Consider the following 26,403-nt stretch of genomic DNA (forward strand, 5'->3'; position numbering starts at 1 on the left):
GTCTGGTAGTAACTGTGGAAAAAGAAACAGTTAACGGTTCAAGTCCGATATGACTGTTTTTCAGAAAATTCCTTCATGAAATTAATTGGCACTCATTTTCAGCCAGCCTACTTCCCAATGCCCCCACCTTCCCCTGGGAAATATCTCTGGAAGTTTGATATATCGGGATGCTATCCTGATATGACTGCTTCCTATTTTGCCAATGACTCACCTGGATGCCTGCCATTAATTGGACAGGAAAATACAGCCCTTAATGTGCATCTCCTGTCCTCTGTTTGTACAGAGATAGATATTTACACCATCCATTATTCAATCATCATTATATTCATATCAAGCCATTCATATTAAGGAAGGGTTGGATGTTCCAACAAGAAACAGTCACATAGATGCTGGGAAAGTGTGGTCTGTGTCTAATCCACCATAAAATGTGTGTGTGCGAGTTTCTGTACAGTCATTCATCTTTCAGATTTAGCTCAGCACTTAGACTCCCTCTTCTGCTTCAAAGGAATGTTGGTTCAAGTCCCATTCTAGTCATATGAGTATTTCATCCATACTGACACCTCAATATCTTTCAGATGAGACAGTAGAACAATTTTAGCTGGATGTCAAGGATTGTGTGGTACTTTTCAAACAAGTTCAAGGGAGTTCCCTCTTATCCTTACTGACAATTATCACTCTGACTGACCAAGAACAGATTTTCCAGTCACTTGTATGATCACTCTTTTTTTGAATTTATTAAACTTGAGTTGACTATCTTTTTTCTGCAGCAGTGGCTACACTTCAGTAACACTTGACTGAGAAGTACTTACTCTGAGCTGACAAAATTCAATATATAAATAAAATAATTTTTCTACTCTTTCTTTCTGTTTACCACAGCATATAATAACTAAGAGAAGACACCAGGCCTTTTCTGAGCTTTTAGTAGGGAGAGTGTAAGAACTTAGTTGAACAGGAGACAAAAACTCAGGCTCACAATTATTGATGAACACTATGGGACTAAGTTCCTTTCAGGTGAGTCAGCTTTCCCAAGCTACATTTTCAGAACTTCTCTTGAATCTATGAATATGCTATGCATACTCATTAACGCCTCAGCACAATGAAATCACATTCATGGGCGCAATCATTAAGTAAAAATGGGAGTATGTGTTCAAAAATTATACTATGCATTTGAGGTGTCCTTTTGGTGTAATAAAAGTCTTTCTCCAAACTCTGCTAGATATTAATTTCCTCTCACTTGGCTCTATCATGACCAAGACTTTGTGCAAATACGTACAGTGTTAGAAGTGAAGCCTGTCAGTGCCAATCAGTTCGTAAGGATGCTCCATCATGTGCAGTCTTGCTTACAGATTTTAAAGGCGTGCATCGTAAAGGGTGAAGCCTCACTGGGTTGACCAGCTCATAAGAAGTCACAGTCTCTGCAGACTTGCTCATATTTTTTATAACACAGAGTGAAAAAGGTGTAATATTAACAGGCCAACCATCTGAAGAGAAGCCAGAGTTAGATGTAGTCTTTCCTGTGGTTCGTAAATGTTTATGGAGTGAACAGTGGAGACTGACCAGACCCACTGGCCTTCCAAAGATAAGCAGTCACATTGTCCGATGCCAAGCAGCCGGGATTCAACTGCCGAGGGGTCTGAAGTATTGCAAGTCTCACAGAATACAGGTAAAGATCATATTCCCAGCTGTCCAACAGTTCACCTTGATCAATCTGTTGAAAGTACACTTGGCCTGTAGTTAGAGCAGGAAGCAGTAGCTGTGGTCTCCAATACTGCTGGATTGCTGGAGAATAAGCTCTTGCTGAGCACAGTACAGATGAGGAGGTACTACTTGAGGAGGACTCATGAGGAAAGTTTCACAGAAAAGTGGGCTGGAACTTAAAGGATGTGACTGTCATGGGCACTTGAAGCATTCTGAGGGAAGGAGGGAGTAAACTGGGATGCAGAGGGATAAGTCACAGTGAAGGGGCAAATACATATTAATGGTTGGGGGAAACAATGAGATGACTTTGTGTCAGAGATAATGGGAACTGCTTTGTGTACTGGGAAGGGAGAATGAGCATGCAAACTGAGTAAGGGGTGTGTAAGAACAAGGTTGAGAAGCGAGATTTGGATTGGATTGTGAACATAAAGAAGAGTGTGAATATCATGGGAGATGGTGAAACTGGATGCGAGTGGAATCATGGAGAAGAGTAGAAAAGTCAATGGATATAATGAGACAGTTGAAAGTCACAGGGGGAGACTGAATGAGGACAGAGGCAATACCAGACAAGAGGAGAAAGCTATCAACAGTCACAGGAGGAAAATTGTATTCTAAAGGGGGCGAGTAAAAGGGGGAAGAAGTGGAGGAAACATTCAAATCCATCTTCTCAAAAACATTTTTCAAACTAATATCTGAGTCTAGAGACTTCTCATCTGTACTGTGCTCAGCAAGAGCTTATTCTCCAGCAATCCAGCAGTATTGGAGACCACAGCTACTGCTTCCTGCTCTAACTACAGGCCAAGTGTACTTTCAACAGATCGATCAAGGTGAACTGTTGGACGGCTGGGAATATGATCTTTACCTGCATTCTCTGAGATTTGCAACACTTCGTTCTCAGAGGTGTGGCTTAAGGGGCGGGTAAAGATGACCAAGAGGACAGGGGCCTTCCTTTGTATCCTCGCTAACAGATCTGGGATCTAGCAGATCTAAATCTAATAGGATCTGGATACTCCCTAGAAAAAACGTAAATATTTAAGTGTCATGAACTGTCACCCCTACCCATGCTTGTATTAAGATGTTGGTGTTTGATGTGCAACTAGGAATAGCAAATTGGATGTTTTTTTTCCACTAGATAACGGTGGATATCCAATCTCCCCTTCAGCACAAGCACATTCTCCTTGCTTTCCTACCAGACCAGTGGCTTGCTGCTTGGACAAGGCCAGGTATCTATTACCACCTGTCATCCTTGACTGTGCATTTTCACATCGGTTATTCCTCTCCACTGGAAGAACAGAAGCATTAAATGATGTCAGCTTGAGGCCTCATTGATAGATAAAGAAAAAGATGAGTTTGTGTGTTATTTTTCAGAAGAATGTAATATGGAGAAATTTAAGAGTTAGTGGGTTCTAACTGAGAGCTGGTTGTGTCAGCAAAGAACCAGAACTGATGCAAGATAAGGCTTCATATGATGTGGGAGCCAAAAGTATCTGTGAAGTTTTCATCCCAAGGCCATTTTTTGTGGCAGTTTCTTGTCCCATGCATGTCTGTGGTGGAAAGCTGGCGTGTACTTTCTACAGGTTGTGATTCAAGGTCAGTGAGAGGATGGTGCGTGAGCTGCTTTGTGTTAAGATTACTTTTATGTTTTAGGTGTGAATATTGGTTGATGTATGAGAGACAGCACAACTCTCTTTAGGTCGTGTTATATTGATTGCTAGGTCAAAGTGAGAAATGTTGGTTGCATACGAAACATACCTTGGAGATTGCTGGCACCCAACCTTGGCTGCATCCGTCCTCTGCAGAGACAACTTTATAATAATAACTCCCACTTATTGGGTCTTGGAGCAATGTTAGTGTGTGATTTACACACTGGCAGAACACAGCAGATTGCTTATCCTTTTGTGGTGCTGGAGCCTGGTTGCCTTCAGACAGCCGTTGCTTTGACTTTTAGGCTGCCTTTGCTCGCCTAGATGCCACCCTGTTGCTGTGCCAAGGGAAAAGCCTTTCCCTCCTGGACAGCTTTAAGGAGAAGCCCTAGGGAGGCTTATATGAACTGTGGAGTTGGTTTTTGCCTGGTTTTTGACATCTCCAAGGCTTGTAGAGTGATCAGGAGCAGAGGTTGAGTCCTGCTACTGGATTTCAGAGAACAAAGTGCTGACAAGATCCTTTTTAAATTTGACACCGGGAGGTTGGCCTGGGAAGGTCTGAATGTCAGGCAAAACATCCTACCTGCTGACCCATAAGATTTGCCATTTTACCTATGTGTGAATACATAATAAGCTGAGTGGAATATAATCATGCAAGCCAACCTGACCTGCTCCCAAGTGGAATTACGTCCCACTTATAGACCCACATGTCGTCTCAAAAAGAACATGGTTCCATCCATAGATTCAGCTGTAGATCAATCTTTATCTCCGATATTATATTATGGACTTTCAGAAAACATTTGATACAGTACCAGAAGGTAGTTTGGTTAACAAATTAGAAATGTTTGAGATAGCTGAGTCCTTGGCAGCATGGATTAGAAGTTGACGACCAGACCAAAAGCACAGACTATTTCTCAGATTGGAGGCAAGTTGAAAGTGGTGTTCCCCAGGGACCGGTGTTGGGACCCTTGCTTTTTCTGATTCATAAAAATGATTTGGAGGTGGGTGTTGACCACAAAAACTCAAAATATTGAGATGACACTAAATTAGGGAACACAGTAAATTATGAGGATGACACTGAGTGAATCAGAGGGGCATTGAGAAGTTAGCCTAATGGGCAAACCTGACAAATGAAGTCCAATGCAGCAAAATGTGAGGTAATGCATCTTGTTGGAAGAAGTACGGAAAGACAAAGGTTCAATGGTACAACTTTGAAGAGAAAGCAGGAGCAAAAGGACCTCAGAGTTCACGTGCATAATTATTTAAAAGTGGCCAGGCAAGTGGAAACTGTTCTTGAAAGGCAGCCTGGAAGTCAAAGCCACAGCTTTCTGAAGATAACAGGCTCCAGCACCACAAAAGGATAAACAATCTGCTGTGTTCTGCCAGTGTGTAAATCACACACTAACGTTGCTTATAAGTGGAGGTAGAGAGTATAAAAGTAAGGAAGTAATGCTCCATATTTACAAATCATCGGCCAGACCATGCCTGGAGTATTTGTGTTCGGTTCTGGGCACCTTCCTTAAAAGGAAGGATGCTAAAATCCTAAAGAGAGTACAAAGGAGATTTACTAGAATGATACCAGGAATGAGGGATTTTAAATCCAAGGAAAGGTTAGAGAAATTGGGTTTATTCTCCTTGGGGCAAAGAAAATTAAGAAATGACCTTATTGAGGTGTTCAAAGTCATGAACAATTTTGTCTGGGTAAGGAAGGATATCCTTTGTCCACTCATTGGTGTGTCAATAACGAGGGGGGTCACAATTTCAAAATTTTTGGCAAGAAAGCTATAAGTGAGGTGAGGAGAAACTTCTTTACTCAGAGTTATTAGGATTTGGAATGAGCTATCCGGGAGAATGGTGGAGGCGAATTACATGGAGGTTTCAAAAGAGAACTGGATATATAATTGAAAATGAGGAATTCAGAGGGCTACCGAGGTAGGGCTAGAGAGCGGGACTTGCTGCGTCACTCTTTCAGGAGATGTTATACGACATGGTGGGTTGAATGGCCACCCTTAAGAGCAAAATTTTGTGATTCTAGATGATGGTGCTTAAGGGATGTGAAAGAAGGAACGGGTCACTATGCTTGAACAATGAGGTGATGTTAGTACTACACAGCTCCCTGGTCAAGGAAAATAACAATTTCGCATTTTGGGACTTGGATATAGCTTAAATTTTACTGATAACAGATGATGGAAATGTTGATTATCCATTAAGATTGAATAGATTGAACAAATCTGAAATGCTCTTAACCAGGCCCTCCCAGTGTAAATAGATGAGACAGTCTCAATTTGCTGTAGTGTCTGCTACTTAGATTTGATTTAGGTGGATTCATCCCAACCTACATCAGACATAATTTAAAAAGCCCACACTATTTCACCTTTCAAACCATCTTTGTAAAACAGCAGTCACAGTCAATTGCGTGAGAGATCTGAGCGTGAGTGATAGTGATGTACTGCTGTAGAAAATAGCTTCTTTAAGTGAAATAACAGCCCTTGGAAATATGTTGACCATTTCTATTACAGTAACCATTAGGCACTTGGAATTTGATTTCCACTGGAAATTATATTCAGATTGTAAATGTCCTTACTTTAATTTATTTCAAATGGAAATCACTCTAGATACTGCAGAATCAGGACTGCCATCAAACGAAATAATAATGTAAGAAGTTAAATAATGAAAAAAAAATGAAATCAGAGGTTTAACCTATATGAACTCTACCATCAAGGTCATTATGCTCTGTATGTTAAATTCTCCTGCCACATTGCAGATTATGGCTCTCAAGTTGTATTGGAGTTATGACACACTACTTTTATTTTTCAATGACATTTTTGAAATAGTCTTTTAAACTAGCAGAGAAAGCAATTGCAAATGTTGTTTTGAGCACTGCTATTTCAATATTAAACAATGTAACTTTGAGCCCTTGTTTTACTGTTTTTGGGGATGAATGCAAAAAAAAATTCAATTCATTCATTGGCATTGCCCAACGTGAAACAATAGACTGATTAGCATTGTGGAACAATGTGTTATCAAATCACAATAACCTCTGTGGTCGAATTAGGCCTCAAATGAATGCTGTATGCATAATGTTCACTAATTGCTTCACTAATTTGCCATCCATTTTGGACCTTAGTTGAATTTCTCTCCAAAATACTCACCGAATGTATCCTTACAGTGCATACTGACTTCTTCACAAATTCATTCAACTAAAGTAATTTAAAACTGAGACTGTGGAAATAAAATTGTAAGTGCTGAGAAACGATGGTCTTTTTTGACGAAAGGCTTGATTAGGTAGGTCCGTATCAATTTATCACTTTTTCATTCATTATGTAAATTTGACACACCTTAGACTATTTAATAGCAATTGGCATGAGGTTCAACATATTGATGATTTGGCATGCTAATAACAGAAGTTTAAATGATGCTATTTGTGGTTTATTTTAAGCGGGACAAATGATCTGTTACATTATCAGCATGGCATTAATAAAGAGGACAGGAACACCATGGATACAATATTGGCTAAGTGACAGGAAACAGAGTAGTAGTTAATGGATGTTTTTTATGACTGAAGGAAGGTTTATAGTTTCCAGAGATTGATGATAAGATCCATGCTCTTCCTGATTAATGATCTAGACCTTGGTGCACAGGGCATAATTTCAAAATTTGCAGATGACATAAAACATGGAAGCATTGTGAACTGAAAAGAGGATCACGTAGAATTTCAAAAGGGCCTGGACAGATTGGTTGAGTGGATGGACAAGGAGCAGATAAAATTAAATGCAAAAACATGTGAAATGTTTTACATTGATAGGAAGAATGCAGAGACACAACATTAGACAAAGGCACAATTTTAAAGGAGTTGTAGGATCAGAGGGACCTGGGATTACATGTGTAAAAGTCATTGTGGGTGGCAGAACAGTTTGAGATTGTAGTTCTCCAGCATCTGCAGTTCCCATTATCTCTGATACACCATCCTAGATTTCTTTAAAAGGGACATTCAGTACTAATGGTATTGTTATGTTAAACCGGCATAAAATACTGGTTCAGCCTCAGTTGGAATATTGTCTCCAGTTCCAGCCACACAGATTGTAAGTTGGGACTGTTTACCTTGGAGAAGAAGAGGTTGAGAAGAGATTTGATAGGGTATTCAAAATCATGATGTGTCTAGACTAAGTGGATCGGGAGAAACTGTTCCCATTGATGGAAGGATCAAGAGTATGGGGCACAGATTTAAATTGTGACGTGAGGAGAAACTTTCTCAGCAAATGGTTGGGACCTGAAATCCACTGCCTGAGAGTGTGGTGAAGAGAGGTTCAGTCGAGACAATCAAAGTCGAATTGATTTATCTGAAAAGGAAGAATGTGCAGAGCTCCAGGGATCGGTGGTAAAATAGCCGCTAGATGAACTTATCCTTTAAAGAGCCAACACAGGCATGATGGGCCGAATAGTTGTCTTCTGTGCTGTAATGACTTTGTAATTTTGCAAAAGTTCAATCCAAATCTTCCAGCAGTCCCACCTTCAAACAACATATTCCTCTTTGAGCTAATTCTTGGTTTTGTGGCATCCATGAATGTTTTATGTTCTATATGTACCTTTCCATAACATTTTTCGATCTATATCTGGAACTGAAACAATGCCAGAGACAAAATAGAAAAAAATGCAAATACCCATTAGAAATGTTGCAGATGTGCAGCTTACACCACAGTTAATTCAACTTCAATTGTCAGAAATCTGAGGTCATACGTAACTCGATACAGTATTTAGCAGTAGTAAATTATTTATTAATTTTATTGAGTTAGAAATCTGAAAACTTGTGTTTTCGTAGCCCAAAGTAGCAACACAAGGAGGTATTAGACTGGAAAAGATTCTTTCATCCTCTAGGCTGGCTGAAAACCAAATATGCTTCAATAACCTCTATCCCATTTACCCTTGGATTTTTCCACACGAGTTGCTTTCACTGCTTCTTGGGAAATTCTATTCCATCATCATGTATAAGAATTAACTGGAGCTTACTGTACAGCTGCTTCCTTCTACGTTTGAATCCATACCGACTGGTTTTAGAATCAGTAACTGTTTTGAACATATAATTGTTGAAGTTTTATTTCTGATATTTTTAGATGTCAATGGTGAGCACTGAAGCCCAAAATCTAGGCCAACTCCAGCTGTTCCCCACAATGGATATACATTATTCTAAACTTGCTCAGTTTGTACTGACCCTAATGCCTGGATATTTTTGCTTTAGAACAGTGATCAGAACTGTTTAGATAACAGTTGTATATAAATATCTTGTGCAGAACCAGTATCAGCTCCCGAGGTTTGCACATTATCACTCTGACTGTACATCAATTCAAATGGCTTTCCTTACTGCCACTACGTATGTGCTGTGCTGTTAGCTTCAATGAGCCCATTATACTTTATAGTCTAAAATTTATGTGCTTACGGTTCCTTGGACTAATTTCCAATTGTTTGTTCAATATTACTTCTGTATTGTCTGCAATTTTTTACAGCTTTGTTTCTGTCCTCCGTTCAATATCGTTTATGTACAGTAAAAGCACCTATGACTTCTGCAATTGTAGCAGCACACTGGAGAGCACATGGCTTGTTAATATAATGCTGTTGTATCTGAGATTGTCTCCAGTGTTTTGATGTCAGTAAGAGTTGCCACTTTCTCAAAGAAATAACAGACATTTATTTGGCAGGAACTTCCTCTTATAAATGCGTAGTGTTCTCTGGTATCATGAAACATCTATCTAAGTCTTTCATTATTCCCTCTTTCAAGTTGGCTTCTAATACTTTACCCACAACAGATGTTAGGTTTACCGTTTGCAGTTCTTTATATTTCTTTGTTTTTTAGTGAACCACTTTCCAGTCCTCAGGCACACTTCCAATTTCTAATGATTTCCTGATGTAGTTTCCAGGCAAATTTGCAATTTACAAGCCCTTTCCTCAACAGTTGCAATCAGGTTTGCTCATTCTCTTGGTTTATGTGCTTCCAGGTGTTTTATTCTATCATGTTCCACTTTTATTTTTTCCTAGAGTGCAAATGGCACTTGTCCTCAGGGGTGCCTTAAAAGACCAGCTTTTTTATTAATTATGATATCAATCTGGCATTCAGAAGCAAGCAGAAATGTCCTTAAAGTTGTTTCTTGCATTCTCGTGCAAGTGATCCATAGTACTTTTGGTTAAAAAGTAAAGGCTGAGAAAAAGAAAACCAAAGAACTTCACTTGAAAAATTGTATGGACATCTTTTGGCATACTACAAAGGATAGCTTCTGTTTACTTTTCTTGTGTGAAGCCAGCAACATAACTTTCTTTAAGTAGTATTACTGCTGCCAAACTCTTATGGTGTAATTGCTTGTGATCTCAGATATGACGCCCATTTGTGTTTCTGTGTTAATTTAAATGGTACAACTGTTTAATTTACAACTAACAGCAACATCCAGCCTTTGCGGCTATTGCTTCTACATATGTATTTCCAAATTACTTTTTCTTCCAAAATGTACTTGAATTTGTCTGCACTTATTATTTTTGACACATTTATTTTTAGTTTCCTGAAAGGCAGGTCTTTTGCTGCAATCACATACATAATTTACTATATTCCTTTTTCGCTGTTTCCATTTCGGATTTCACGTCAGAAAGTGTATTCTTCTTTCTTGCATATTCTAAGAGTGGTTCTATTTTCTTCACCATGTAACACTTTGCTCCATTTCTTTTATCACATAGCTTGATACCACACCAAGAAACTGGATTCTTTGCAGACTGGTTCAGGAGGAGGCTAAGCCAATGTCTGTCTTTAGGCTGAGAATTTAAAGTAACATTATCCCATTATCCATTGTGCGTTGACACTAAATTGTTTATAATCATAGATGTACCAGTCTCTACTTTATAATTATATTAGGTAAGGACTAATCTTTCTCCTTTGTGTCACGTCCATACGGTCATATAAATCTTCCACTCCAGCATGCAAACTCCAGTGATCTGCCTTGCTGTTCTAACTCTACCTACACCGTGGTATTTATATTCAGCGATGTGCAGCTAAGATATCATTGCAAGCTTGCTCCAAGGTCCTGAAGTGCTTCCACAATGCTGCTGTTCATCTTTTACTTCTGATCCATAGTTGTGTATTATGTTGACTAACATTAAATGTACCCGAGTTTGCCACAGAGAATTATTTCAAACCATACAAATGGCTGAGGCACCTATCACCAATATTGCCAATTCTCAGCTTCACAGGTACTAATGCAAGTTCTTCATTTAATTTCACACAAATCATGATTTTTCCTGTATTCTACTTGTGTAAAAAAAATCATTGTCTTTTATAAATCAGGTTTTGTTTACCATTCTAGAACCTCTCAGTCTCGTCTATCATTATATCAGGTTCAAGATTTTCTTTCTCTTTCAAGTTGGAAATCAGATCCAATGTTGCTTTTTCAAAAACACAGCAAAAGATTATTTACGCTCCTCACTATTTTCACTTGCTCTGAAAGCTGCTGAAAACTTTCAAATGCTGTTTAATCTTTTACAATTTTCCACAAAGTTTACAGCCTCCAGAAAGCTGGGGAAAAAGTTTTGTCTTATTAGCAGGGAGCATTAATATCCGTATCTGATATACTTCACTACACAAGTTCAGACTGTGATGCTTCACCCACAGGCATCATGTTCGCAAATTTTAGGAAGTAAATTAAATGCTGAGTCTTCATCAAATAATGGGTGGAATCTCCCCATTTTCAAACCAAGTCTAAAAGCAGGAGAGTTTCTGAGAGAGAAAGCCAGGCGATACAAAGGTGAGAAAGGAATATTCTGGCGATCGGGCAGTTGATTGGCAGCCCGTGACATTCCATTGGACTTAGGGCTCCAAATCAGGAAGCACAGGCTGCCATCAAATATCGCCCAATCAAAGGTTGGTACCTCCAGAATTCTGAGTGGCTGCTTTGAACTGTGGGAAACACCCCACCAGACTTCCTGGACGAAAAATTATGAACAGGCAAGTTAAGTTTTGGATCATGGCTTGTCAGCAGGTAGGCCCCATGAGGAGCGGAGAGGACAACAGAAAGGTCAGAAGCAATGACTGTGGACAGCCATCCCTGGCACTGTGCCCAGATTGAGGCAGGGCCCCTGCCAAAACTGACAACTTGCCTGCAGTACTTAACCAGGGTGTTGGCTAACTCTCTCTTTGTCTCACCTGGAGCTGAAGTAGTTGCAGCTCAGGAGGGAAGAGGCACTAAAAGTCAACCGCTTTAGGGTCTCGAAATGGTGGTGGAGCTTCAGCCTTCCTGACTTGAATTTGAGCAAGGGCATGGGCACAATGGTGGTGGGGCAGCAATGACAAAAGAGGGGCCCAAAAGTCTTAAGGATACGACTACAGCAAAAAGAAGCATCTTGGATATACAGAGACAGATTGACAATCCAAAATTCTGGTCCACCACAATCCCACATAATTTAGTCTCTTTCCCACCTCCCACCTACCACTTCCAGGTCCAGAGGATTTCACCCAGTGACAGAGACGGAAAATCCTCCTGGCTTTTTTCAGTCCATCTCTCACAACTTGCCACTTAACCTGAAGCAATGTGAATGGCAACTGGATAAACAGGAGAAAAAAGAACTATCTGGAAATATATTTTCCAACAGTCTTAGACAATTACAATGTTTTACTTTGTCCCTAATGATCGTTGCAGGGTACCTTCTGTACGAGGTAGTATCCAATGCATGTAAAATGTCAGGTCCTTCCGCAGGGACCTAGATTTTGGGCTTCAGTGCTCACCATTGACATCTAAAAATCTCCACATGAAGCTAGAGCAAGAATATCATCAACATTTCACGAGACCTAGCAACATAGCCTGATTCAGACATAAACAGCAGGTGATTATAGGCTTATAGTCTCTGCACCACAAAGACTAAGTAAAATAAGGCTGCTGGAGTAAAAGATTTTGGAAAACCCCATTGAAAAGGCATTGGAAAAATCAAGTTTTTAATACACACAATTCGTTTTGCAAAATGAGAAACATCAGTGCATTTTTAGTAGTATGGTAATTTTGATCAGAAATCATTTTAAAATGTAATATTTCAAACACCTTATTATAAAGTAGAAATCAATGACTTTTCAGCATAAATAAGCAAGGATTTCTTAAAAGGTTTTCTCGTAAATACTGTCAAAAATCCAAATTGTTTCAACTTCTCCTCCTCATTAAGAATTCACAACTTCAGAGGTGGCCCATTATGCCTGAAAATACAGGTGTAAATTTTAAAAGTGTAATTAGTTCATAATGACTGGGAAATTATCCCAAATTTGCACTAATTCCTTCATTGGCATTTGAAGCAGTGAGCCCTCAAGAACAATGTTGCATGGGCTTCTGCACCTTTTCAGTGAGTATACATAGCACACGTCCTGGAGATTGCACAGCTGCTGTGACATCTGGATGCTGAAGTCTCACCCCTTGCACTGAAAATCTGACCCAATATTTCCAAGTCCAGTGCTGCAGATTAAAAGAACCATTTGATTTAATGTGATTTTTAAATGATTATAGTGTCAGTCAGTGGCTAATAGACCTTATCTGACAGAATTAATTGTCCGTTGAGAATCTAAATTGGCCATTAAATCCCAATCTAAGGTCTGAAATTTCGTGTTCAAATTGATATCCTGTTTTCCTTTGCATAAAATGGATGGGGGTGGTTTTAATCCTCCTTTGCTGACTAATACACCTCTCACAGCAACAAGTTAGTCCTAACCAAATTCATGTCTATGTGGTTACAATCATAGCACATTATCCCTTCTCATTCTGCCTGTATGGTAACCACACCATTCATCTTCAGCACTGTTCAATCATTGAGATGGTTTACAATTGCTTCCATTTTTACTGATGCACTCACATCAAAAATATCTCTAGCAGTTGTTTGCCTTCTGAACCCATTACCATCATCCTAAAGTCGTCAGGGGGTCCAGATCCATCTTAATTCTTTACTATCCCTTGTCTACCTATAATCTTGTGCTAACAGAACTGAAACATCGGTATTTAGCTTCTTCACTTATTTTGATGATACTCAGCTCTGCACCTCCAATAATCTTTCTCAACTTGTCCAATGCAACTGTCATACAGCTTCTGCAGTATATTCCATGAATCTTAACTTCGTGCAACTAAACTTTGGAAAGATTACTGCTCATCCCAATCTCAAACTCTGACAGGAAGATCACCCTGTCAAAAGCTCTGTTGTTTATTTTGTGAAAAGTCTGGTGTGTTCTTGGGGTTATACAGTTATTCTTTTCATCCTCATAACATGAACACTGAGACTAGGTTCCTACTGAGAACATATATTAGAAGATTTATTTACCAAACAACTACTATTACTACTTTACCATAGCCATTGTTATAGCTTGGGCTTAAGCTGATCTACTGACTGACTTGCTTATTATATTCAAAGTATAGCAGCATTATTCATGATGTTTCAATATCTTGATGCAACAATATCACATGGGATAAAAACACACTGGTATCATAATGTAACTCTCCAAATAAGTATACGCTTCGCTGATATGTACTAGGGCCTAGGCCTGAAATGTCAGCTTTTGTGCTTCTAAGATGCTGCTTGGCCTGTTGTGTTCATCCAGCTCCAAACTTTGTAATCTCTAGATCGCAACATTCCCCCTTTTCAATCAAAGGATAAGATTTCTTATGAAAAACCTATGTGGATACAGATCATAAATGACACTTGTGCAGGTCTTATGTTTACACAATATGATGCATTTCAGTGAATTTGTATAAGACCAGATTGTGTACTCGGGATTTGTTGCATACATTCATGTTGTTGTGTGTAGTCTGCTAATATAGATTGGAATGAACAATTCATTATGGATATATTGTCTTCTGATATTAACACAATTGTTCCAGTATGTGAAACATCATCTTGGTTTACCTGTAGATTATCATATCCAATTTGAACTTGCCTTCTGTTCTGCCCTAGAACAGACATTGCTTCTAGTATGTGTTGTACAATCTATTTGGGCACGTTTATTTTCCATCATTCCACATATTGATGTATTGGTGTTATTGTTTTGAATGCGTACAGTTTGTCTGAATGAAACTGAAATAATAGTCGTCATAAAAGCTGAAAGAACTGTAGATTGTTGGAGGAACTAAAAAAAGAAATTGCTGGAAAAACTCAGCAGATCTGGCAGCATCTGTGGAGAGAAGTCGGAGTTAACATTTCGGGTCCAGTGACCCAAAGGCCCAATTTCTGTTCTTGTTTCTATTGTCTATGTGCTTTTCAATCACATTTCTGTACCATTCCTTCATTTTTTTTCCACAAGTAATCAAGTGTATTCAGTTGGGTAGGAAGTGTATGAGACAAAAGACAAATACAGCATATAATCAATGACTAACTTCATAATGAGAGGAATTCAACATAAAAGTAAGGATGTTATGCTTCTGTTAAACATGCCATTGGTGAAACCACATTGCAAATATGTGTACAGTTTTGTTCTTCTTATTTAAGGAAGGATGCAACTGCATTGAAGTTATTTCAGAGAAGTTTTCTAGACAGATACCTCAAATGAGTGAGTCATCTAATAAGGATAGGTTAGACAGGCTGGGTTTAACAGGCACTATTTTCAGACTGCTTACCCTCAGTCAGTCTTTTTGGACAAAGAAGAGAAGAATTTTCTTTTTGCCTCAGAACGTTGTGTAGTTTTTGAACGCTCTGTCTCAGACAGCAGTGGAAGCAGGGGTCATTGTATCATTTTTCAGGCAGAGTTGGATAGATTCTCACTAGATAAACAGATCGACTATGATGTTGTTGAATAGTGAAACAGGCTTGAAATACCAAATGCTCCACGGCTGCAGTTTTGTATGTTCATATGTATGTATGTGTGTAAAACTGAAATTCAAGCCTGTGAATTCGAATATTACCCTAACCTTGAACCAATCTTTTGAGATTGATGATCTGCTCAGCATGTCTCCAACTGTTGTCAGAAAAACGTGAGGAATCAACTCTTTTCAAATATTCATTTCCTAAAGTAATGAAGAATTGGGCCATTTTATTGTCTTGATCATCTGTTTGTAGGTCAGCGATGTATCATTCTTCATTTGAATATCTTGCGACAAGATCAGTAATTTGCCGATTTGAGAATTTTACTCACCATTCTGGTTTATCTATCATACTCTTACTGTATCTTCACTGTTTATTTTTTTTCTCATGCTGGGAGAGAGACTGTAGTGTAGAAAATCAATGGTTGTCTGTAGATTACAGTCCTGTTCAATTCAGTGAGAGTTAAGGTGGCCATGACTCAGGAGTCAGACAGATCTAGAATAGACAGATTGCCTTCCATCAAGGCAATCAGTGAACCACATAGACTTGACAACAACTTAAGAGTTCATGGACACCATTGCTAAGACTAGCCTTTATAAATATATTTTTTAACTTTGTAAATTCCATTTGAATTCTACTAGCAGCCGTGGTGAGAGTTGAACCATTCCAGAAGCCTTAGACTAGGCCTTTGAATTATTAGACTAATGACGTTACCACTACGCTAACATCTGAGGCCAATTATGAGGAAAGGCTTTTTTCACAAACTGGTGTTCCCTTTAGTTTGAGATTGAATGATGCACTAAGCTAACTGAGTACAATCATAACCAATGTCAATATAGAACTGTACAGCCAAGGAACAGACCCTTCAGTTCACCATGTCTGGGCTGACCATGTTGCCATTCTAAACTAATCTCATCCGCCTGCATGTGGTCCATATCCCTCTAATCCCTGTTTGTTCATTTGTCATGTGCCTCCTAAACATTGCTGGCATATCTGCTTCTATCACCACTCCTGGCAGTATGTTCCCGGCACTGACCATACTCTTTTAAAAAAAAAACTTTTCTCTGCATTTTTTTTAAACTTTTCCCCTCACTTTTTCATCCTACTCTCGGTAATTTTTGACATTTCCACCCTTGGAAAAAGGGTGTCCCTGCTATCCATGCCTGTCAGATTTTTTCAATGCTTCTGTCAGATTATCCTTCAGCCTCAGATGGTCCAGCGAAAACAATCCAATTTTATCCAACTTCTCCTTATAACCTCCTTACAAATGAATACACAGCAGCTTTTATCTTTCATAAAGGATTCAAGAATTAAGAAGGCATGATCTTAAAGTGAAAGTCGAACCATTCAGTAGTAAAATGAGGGAGTATGACTTCACACAAAAGCTTTAGAAATCCAGATATTGACAGGTTAATAAGTGAACAAAAATTGGCAAATGGAATATAATGACGGAAAATTTGAAATTCTTCAATTTGGAAGGGACAACAAAAGAACAGTATTATCTAAATGGAGATAAGCTACAGCATGAAAACTCTTGGATGTACTTGCGTGTGAAACATAGAAAACTAGCACACAAGTACTGCAGTTAGGCAGATAGGCTAATGAAATGTTGACCTTATTTCAAGGGGATTGGAGTGCGAGAGTAGGGAAGTCTTAGTACAACTTTCCAAGGTGCTGGTGAAACCACATCAGAGGTACTATGGGTAGTTTTGGTTCCCATATTCATGGAAATATACCATTTCATTGGAAGCAGTTCAAAGAAGGTTGATTAGGGCAATTCCTGGTATGGAGGGATTGTCCTATGAGAAAAGTCCTAAACAGGTTTGGACTCAACTCACTGGAGTTTAGAAGGATGGGAGATGATCTCATTGAAACATGACAGGACCCTTAAGGGGCTTGAGATGGTAAATGCTGAGAGGACATTGCCCTTCATGGAAGAGTCTAGGACCAGAGGGAACAGTCTCAGAAGAAAGGGATGCCAATTTAAGATTGAGATGAGGAGGAATTTCTTTGCTCAAAGGGTTGTGAATCTTTGAAACTCTTTCCACAGAGAGCTGTGGGAGCAGAGTCTTTATGTGTATTTAAGGCTCAGATTGATAGATTCTTGATCAGTCGAGGAATAAAGACTTACTTTGAAAAGGTGGGGAAATGAATGTGAGAAATGTTGGATGTGCTGTGATCCTATTGAGTGGCAGAGCAGGCTCAAGGGACCAAATGGCCTACTTCTGTTCCTATTTCTTATTGGCCTTATGTACAACAAAGATCTCAAATCACTAGAAAAATATCATCAGCACTGACTCCACAAAATTCTGCAAATCCATTGGCAGGATAGACACTCCAATATCAGTGTTCTCTCTCAGCCCAATGCCCCAGCATTGAGGCACTTGTTACTGTTGGTCTGCTGTGCTAGGTAGGCCACATCATGTGCACAAGACTTCCAAACCAAATGCCATACTCCGAGCTTTGTCAGGACACACAGTTACCAGGAGGCCATCTCTCCTGAGTCACAGAAATCTCTTGGCTGAGATCATATGAAGTGGAGATGAAGTGAATGTGAAGGTGCCAACCATTGGGTATCTCCAAACACAAGCAGTGGGAGAAATTAGTGAGAACTCAAAAACCCCATCTACCCCCGCCTTAGCAAACACCAGCTTCTCTACCTACAGCGAAGCAAGTGAATCCAGTATTAGACAGTTTAGCCACCTCAGGATTCACAACTGTGAAGTTACAGGAAGTCATTGGTCCAAGGGTCTATCTAAGAAAACTAGCCTATTCCTGTTGCAACACCTCTGACCCATCTACAGTACAATATTTTACAAACATGCCCTAACTGAAGAAACCATTGTTTACTACATCCGTAAACAATCATAATAAGCAGCACTTTAAATAAAATTTGGAAAGTAATGTTAACTACTTCTAAAGTTGTAATATTAACCATATCCTATTAGTTATCAGTAACTATACTGGTTTCCTAAAGAGTGGTGAAAGGTAGAGAGGCAAAGAATTTTGAAGGGACTTCTGAGCTCCCTGGATTGTCACTGATATTGCTGCAAATGGTGGTGGGAAGGAAAAGGGAATGCAGGAGGCCACAGTTGGATCGCAGGTTTGTCAGAAGTTTGTAGAGCTTTATAAGATAACAGGAGTCAGGAAGTGTGAGGGTATGAAGAGATTTGAAAACCAGCATTTTGACACAGATTCACTTTGTAATGCTGCATTGCTCAGGATTATAAACGATACACCATTTGCCTGTAATTGCCAAAATTTTCTGTGGTACTCACTTTGAGCTGCATCAAGACCATATCTACGTCGATAAACTCCTGCTTAATGGGGAATTCCATGTCATCAAAACTTAAAGTAATATCTTAAACTCACTTTGGATTGGAATAAAATTTCTGTCAAATTTTATCTTTTATTCCTAAAGTGGTGTTTAGCCTGAAATAAAACATCTGGTGTAAACCTGACCAACATTCCATAGCCACATAAATTGTTCCCTATTTTGGGTTCCAGCAGATTCCCAGCTAATTAAAGTCATCCTTTACAAATATCCACAATCTGTATGTTCTTTATGCATCACACTAAGTGGTGCAGGCAAGTCTCTTTTCATTTGGGATTTAGCTATCAGAATGTAACCTGCTTTGCTGTGCAGTGCTATTATGAGCTGAAGTATTGTACACAAAGCTCTCCTTCAAGCAGTGCCAGAAGTTTTAATAAATAATTAAACTGTTCTTTTGACTTTTGAATTTGAAATTCCCTGAGCTTGAGAATAGATTGAAGTGGCAGAGAACAGCTGTAAATCATTAATAATCCAACCATACGCAGTTGGCCCAAACCACAATCTTATAAACATGAACACATTAATTGTAAATACAAGAACCCTTTGTCTTTCATGAGAAGCAGCCAGGCTAACTCGCAGATCTTCAGTACAACATTGTCACAGATTCAAACAAATGCATGTTCACTAACAATTATTCTGAGAACAAAGGTAATGTTGCAAAGGGAAGTTCTCAGCTATTGAGTTAAATATCTCATGCTTAAAGAGGTGGAAGAGACACAAGGGGCCAAATGGCTTCATCATCTACTGTAAGATCTTATGAATCTTTGCCTACTTTGTTGACAGAGTGAAGGGTGTTTTCATCAACTTGGAGCAAAGCAATCTTCAAAAGATGGTACTGAATAATCTATGATAATCATATATAAAAAAATGTTATGGTGCAAAATGTTTCAATTTACATGTCAGGAGACCCACACAATTCACTTTTCAAGTCCAACCTGTTGAATCTCTAATTGTTGGAGATGACCCACGCCGTCAGGTCATTTTGAAGTAAATCACTAAAATAAAACAAACAACTGTGGATAAAACAAAAACAAAAATTGCTGATCACTGGACTGGAAATGTTAGCTGTGCTTTCTCTGCACAGATGCTGCCAGATCTGTTGAGTTTCTCCAGCAATTTCTGTTTTCGATCCAGTAAATCACATTGTCTAGATGGAGTAAGTTTGCTGCCATCATAGTCTCATGTATTTTTCCTTTTCTCATAATAATTCTGAGGTTACAGGGAGAAAAGGGAAGGTAATGGAATTATTTTCACTGCAATAAAATATTTAGGTACTAGTGATGAGGCAAGGTGACACAATTTTCCTGAAGCAAATTCCAATATGATTTGAACACAGATGGAATATCTTTGTCAGATATTCATTCAAGATGCTGCTTGGCCTGCTGTGTTCATCCAGCCTCACATTTTATTATCTTGGATTCTCCAGCATCTGCAGTTCCCATTATCCATCATCTCTGATACTATTCATTCAAGACTGATTCCTTTTGATATAAAATGGGTTCCAAACAAAACTCATGGAACTACAGTGAAAACCAGGAGAAGTGTCTGCCACAGATGTTCTTATTAACATTTGAGCATGCCAGAAAATCAAATAGCTATCAGGCACTTTTGTTCCCCTGAATATTCATAACTTATATGAAAATACGTTCCAAGGCAGTTGACCTCACATAAAGTGCAAATGAGATCAATTTCTTTCGATACACTTGGCACTCTAAAATGCCTCAGTATGTTTGCGATTGCAGCTTTTATTTATAATGTTCATTCCATGACAAACAAACAGCATGAAGGATTCTAGACCCCTTTGTGTCCCACAGCAGGATCACCTTAGAAAGTGGCCTTTCCCAAGGCACCTCTGTGGCAACTGCCTCAAGTTTTAGTGTCGCCATCTGAACATAACTGTGTGCCAGTCCAGTTGCTATCAGACACTTTCTTCCATCCTGTGATGTCTTAGTTTTTCATAATATTCATCTTCTCCATCCTGCAACACGAATTACTGCAGTAAAGAAACAAAGCTGCTGTTTGTCATTCAAGTTGCTCAGTTTGAGTGATTTTTGATGAAGAAGAGTAACAGCTCAACCTGGTTCAGTTACAGACTGGGACATTGTTTTGAGAATGAGCCTGTTTACAAAAATCTGCTGATTTAGTACTATTGCCTTGAAAACCAGTGTTTTTAAGTGGCCAAAAGAGAGTGAATGTATCCGGGCACAGTGCCTAACTTAATTAGGCGCTTGTCTGAAGGTGGCATGTTGAAACAGCCTGTTCCCATCACATCAAAAAGTCCATCTATTTTGCAATGCGTAATAATAAAATAACAAAGAATCTTAATTTGAATGACAATAATTCTACAGTGTGGAGGTAGGCCATTCAGCCCATTATCTCCACACCAGCCAGCAAAGAGCATCCCGTCCAAACCCACTCCGCTATCCTTGTCCCTGTAACTCTGCATTTCCCATGGCTCATCCACCTAGCCCTACAGTTACCTGGACTCCATGGGGCCATTTAGCATAGCAAATTCACCCAAAGCACAGACCTATGGACTGTGGAAGGAAACTGAAACAAGCACAGGGAGAATGTACAAACACCCACACAAGCCATCGCCCAAGGGTAGAAGCGAACCTAGGTCTCTGGTGCTGTGAGGCAGCGGTGCCAACCGCTGCACTACCCCCTTGAAACAAAATCAGTTCTGAGCCATGACTGCCTGAGGATTTTCCAACCAAGCCTGTTTGCTCTATTCAAAACCCATTTGTAAATTATCAAAAGCCAAATGTGTTGAATCACCACCCGCATTGTGCACTGACTTTCTTTCTGTGGAAACTGGGGCGGGGAATGTGGGGTTCAGGTGGGTGTGATCTTCATTAATAGTCTATTTAAGACAGAGCTAATGGAGAAATTTCTTCTCCGAGGATAATGAATCTGTGGAATTATTTACCACAGAGGGCAGTTGAGGTGGTTGTGAGTTTATTCAAAGCTGCAATGGATTTTATTCTGTAAGAGCACAGATGCGTATGGGGAAAAGACTGGAAAGGGAAATTGAGGATTATCAGGTCAGCCATGACCTCATTGAATGGTGGAATAGACTCAGTGGGCTGAATGGCCTGTTTCTGCTTCTACCACCTAGTCTTATAAATATTGACATGAGAATGAGAAAAGAATGAGCTGAATACAATTTGCTGATGTCTGTGTGTGTGTTGCGCTGTGAATCATACTCACTTCCAAGAGTATGTGGTGGTCAAGGCTGGTGTGAGCACAAGCTCAGTTAAAGGTCATGTTAGAAAAATAATGGATCATCTTAAAACTCTTCTGACATTTGTTTTTAGTTTCTTAGAAAAATATTTTTCAGTTGTTGTTCTGTTTTAGAGCAACCATTATTACAACTGTTCTGCTACTTAACCTTTTGTTGTATAGTTCCGTCACTGTCAGTAATGACATCCCCCAAAGGAAATCTCCCATCTTGGCTTTCAGTGGAAGAAAATGGAGAGATAGAGAGGAAAGTGGAGGGACTGCTGTTTGCATGTACCTGCTGCCCTGTCCTCTGGGTAGTGGAGGTTGTAGATTTACAAGGAACTGCTTAAGGAGCCATGAGGAGTTGCTGTATCTCGTTCTGTAGATAGTACACACACCAGCCACAGTTCAGTGGTGCTGGAGAGAATATATTTCTATGCTGGTGGAGCATTGAACAACAGCCTCCCGGTTTTTCCAGTGAATTTTATACCGAGACCTTATAATTTGTAGCTTACCTGTATCCATGATAGAATGTTGACCCTCCTGTCTCAGCTGTAAAGTCTGACAAGGATCCGGTTTCATATAGTGGCTGTATGCTATTTTAAGTAGATCTTGTCTGGAGTAATGGTATGGGGTATTGCTGTTGGTAGCAATGCGGTTGGTTAAAGATAGGCGAGTCTGTTGTGGCTCCTGCTCTCGATCATTCCATTATTATCCCAGCTGTATGTGTGCTGTTGCGATCAGTCATTGCTATAATATTTGCACATTCAGGGACTTCACCCTACTGACACGTGATTTGAAAACAGAAAGAAAAGTTGTATGTCTTCTGGTAAGGAAAAGAGATTGGGAAAATATCAGATTATTTTAGCTTTTTTTTAGTGGTACAATAAACTTCAGGCATGATTTTCACCTCACTGGAAGTATCTAGAAAGGAAAATTAGGCAAGTTGTAAAGAGTTGGCCAGATTTGCCCTGGAGAGAAATTCACCCACTGTTGCCACCTTAATAGTTATGTTTTGGGGAGGATGTTCCATTGGGTGATCTTCTTGTAACCCATTAAGGCTCTTAAATGACCAAATATTGAATACTTATAAACTTCAACTTGGCACCTCCTCGCTAACCTGTGATAGGCAAGAAATGTGACTAGCTTCTACTAGGAAACCATGACAACCTACCTGCTGGGTTGGGAAGGTGGACATCTAATTGCCCCAATCTGGGGGCTTTCAGAAGCATGGATGAGAGGCAAGGTGGGCTTCTGAAACCTCCTCCTTGCTCTTCCCTCTGATGTTTTATTCATTCATGTGATGTGGATATTGCTGGCTGGTCCAACATTTCTTACACATCCCTAGTTGCCCTTGAGAAGGTGGTCGTGAGCTACTTTCTTGCACCTCTAATTCTATTTGCTGTAGCTAGACCCATAATGGAAGAAGTTGCAGAATTTTGATCCAGCGGCACTGAAGAAATGGTGGCATCTTTCAAAATCAGGGCAGTGTGCAGCATGGAGGGAACTTACAGGTGGTGGTGGAAGGTGCTGTCCAAGGAGCCTTGATGAATTTCTCCAGTGCATCTTGTAGATGGTTCACACTGATTCTGTTGAGCATCAGTAGTGGAGAGACTAAATGTTTGTGGATGTAGTGCCAATCTAATGGGTGGCTTTGTCCTGGAGGGTGTCAAGCTTCTGAAGTTTTGTTGGAGCTGCACTCATCCGTAAAAACATAGAGAATTCCGTCCAATCTTTGACTTATAGGTGACAATCTTTGGGGAATCAAGAGATAAGTTACTTGCCACAGTATTTATATGGTTCAGTTCAGTTTCTGGTCAGTGGTAACTGCCAAGATATTGATATTAGGAGATTCAGGGATGGAGATACCATTGGATGTTAAAGGATGATTGTTAGATTCCCTCGTTGAAGATGATTTTTGCTATCGTTGAGTGGAATTTGGTGTGAGTTGAAGTGCTGATGACAGAATTCTAGACAAGTTCAAATTTGGGAAGTATGTTAAGTGTGAGGAGTAGTTAAGGAATAATGAGGCCAGCATTTTCAAAGGCATTGATGAGAATTTCAGCCACACATCACCTGGGGCCAGATGATATTATTGAAGTCAAATGATATAGTTTTGTTGGAGTAGATATGTATTTGGAAGTTTATCTCAAGCTGAGATAGGATACCAAGGTTATGAATGGCCTGATTCAGAAAGTTGCCAGTATCTGTGCCAGAACCCAGTAGCATTGTTGTGGATTTTGTGGTAAAGGCCAAAGACAGTGTTTGGTGTTTTTCTGACATTTTATTGAAGAAAATTCTGATCACCTAATATTGAATGTTTGATAGGCAAATTGACAAAGTCAAAGGCAGCGAAGCATTCAGGAGGAATGATAGTTAGATGGAGTTTATTATCGTTCCCATGCACATGGAGCTTGAAATTTTAGATGATGTCTCAATTTCTTGTTCTGTTTTCCCTATCCCCTCTCTGACACTGGATTGCTAATCCTTTGCTGAGGTCTCAACGTCATCCCTTTACAGTCCCATCTTGATCATCATCCACTTTGGTATGACAATGAGCTCATCATCCAACACCCGCACCTCCACATTCACTACTTCAATCAGAAGACTTTGCCTTGCACTGCAGACTCTTGCTCCCTTTTTGGGAATGATTTTATTTCCCAAGTCCTGTTGTATGTGTACTTTGCCTTTAAGAAAGTTCAACTTTAAGGATTCCATATGCTGTGAGTATACAATGTTGTGACCCTTTTAGTTGGTTTTGGGTTTGCAATCTGCATGTGCATACTTCATTTGGTTTACTGTCATGTCTGCTTCATAACTAGTAATGTGTTTTACCATTTTAAATAAAACAAACTGCGGTTAATTCATTCCTGATGAGTGATTTGACTATAATCATGTCGGACATTAGCTAGAGTAATGCGTACAATTCTGAGTGCCATATTATAGAAGGCATGGAGGTGACCTATGGAGAGGGTTGAGCAAGATTTGACCCTTACGGGATGCTGGGAAAGTTCGACATCTGGGTAAGAAATTCAGACACACATCACATTAGTACTTGACGTCCCTGTGCATAGTTTGCACAGATGTAATGTTCTAAGGTGACCATGGGAATGGGATCTGAAAAATTATGATTTGCACCATCCACAGGTGCATATACACAAATACCATAAGTGATGGGTTTACATCATAAGCTGCCTGCCTAGCCTGAGCAAGTGTTAACATTAGGCTTCTAAACAAATAGATGTATGAATGATAAAAGCAAGGCTAGGAATAAATAAATATATTGTGCGTGTCTATTAAAAATGAGTATGGTCCAAGGTCACATAAGAATAGATATTACATTACTGATGAACATTATCTCAGAACCTGGCAAGATGTTTCACTTTATCTATTATGAAAGTTAATTTAACTGCCACTTCTCTACTCAAGGAGCATTTGTCTATTCAGTTTGTAAAAGTTCATTTTAATGGTTTGCCAAGGCTCCTCACTTATCAGATGGGATTTTTAAAAGCTGTGGTCTTGTTTCATAATCAGCCAACTTGGAAACCTCTCTTTGACCTAGAATTCATTAAAACAACGCTTAAAGGCTAAAACTTCTAAACATGCTTGTAAAAATGTTGAACCGATCAACATTGCTTTAACTGATCTGCATTGTACAACAATCTAGCACTGTAGAAAAATTCTGCTTTCACATTTTGCCCCACTCAATTACTTGAATAGACTCCCTTTCTATGGGAACAGAGCAATTCCCCACATCACTCCTGTCCTCCCCCACCAAGAAAAAGACTGATGGACAATTAAACTAGAAAAATATCTCAGTCAATCAAGCCAGATGATACCTTACGTGTGAGGTTGAGAAAGCTTGTACAATTTTGCCTCCTTTACAACCTCATTGCATCAGATAACACCAACCAACTCAACACCATACCAGGCTCCAAATCTGGAACTCTCTCATCGGCTCCGGAGTATGAGAGCATTCAGGCTACATGGGTTATTAGAGTTGCTTAACATTATGCTATAGAGGGGAAAAAAGACAATAAAACATGGAAACACTGTATTGTTCTGAACTGGAGTTCCATGTTAATGTGTACAAAATGAGTTTCATCATTTCATCAAGGTATATGAAGGAAAACAAAACTGCTTTAAAGCACTGAAATGATTAAACTAGCCCAAAATCATTTTGTATACCTTTCTACACTGGACATAAATGAGTTTGGACCAGTACCAACTTTGTGTTTTTCTGTGATTTTGTTAACTTTTACACACCTGGTTTTAACAGAAAATTGTTGCAAGACACCAGAATTTATTGGGATAGCTGGTCCCCAACCTGCTCAGGCATCCCATTGTCAAATCCGTGGAGATTATTTTAAAGCAGTAGACCTCTTAGCTATGGAAAATAGACACTGTTGAAAGGCTCCCCCTGAGACCAGTTCAGAAGCCGCACGACACCAGATTATGTTCCAACAGGCTTATTTAAAGTCATTAGCTTTCAGAGCGCTGCCTGATGAGGGAGCAGTGCCCTGAAAGCTGATGATTTTAAATAAACCTGTTGGACTATAACCTGGTACTGTGTGACTTTGAACTTTGCCCGTTTCAGTTGAACACCCGACATGCCCACATCAGAGAAACCAGTTGACAATAAGCAGTGTAAGTGGCCTGCTCTGCTTAGAAGTCTTCCCTGTGACCATCAAAGCCATGCAATTTTTAAAAACA

The 26,403-nt window shown here is 39.4% G+C and overlaps 1 protein-coding gene across 1 annotated transcript in view; it reads left to right on the forward strand.

The window, feature by feature from the left end:
- Window positions 1-26,403, forward strand: part of LOC125463877 (heparan sulfate glucosamine 3-O-sulfotransferase 3A1-like) — a 147,736-nt gene that overhangs the window by 118,213 nt on the left and 3,120 nt on the right. The gene's annotated exons all lie outside the window — the stretch shown is intronic.

This window comes from Stegostoma tigrinum, chromosome 22, assembly GCF_030684315.1.
Source record: "Stegostoma tigrinum isolate sSteTig4 chromosome 22, sSteTig4.hap1, whole genome shotgun sequence".
Classification (NCBI taxonomy): domain Eukaryota; kingdom Metazoa; phylum Chordata; class Chondrichthyes; order Orectolobiformes; family Stegostomatidae; genus Stegostoma; species Stegostoma tigrinum.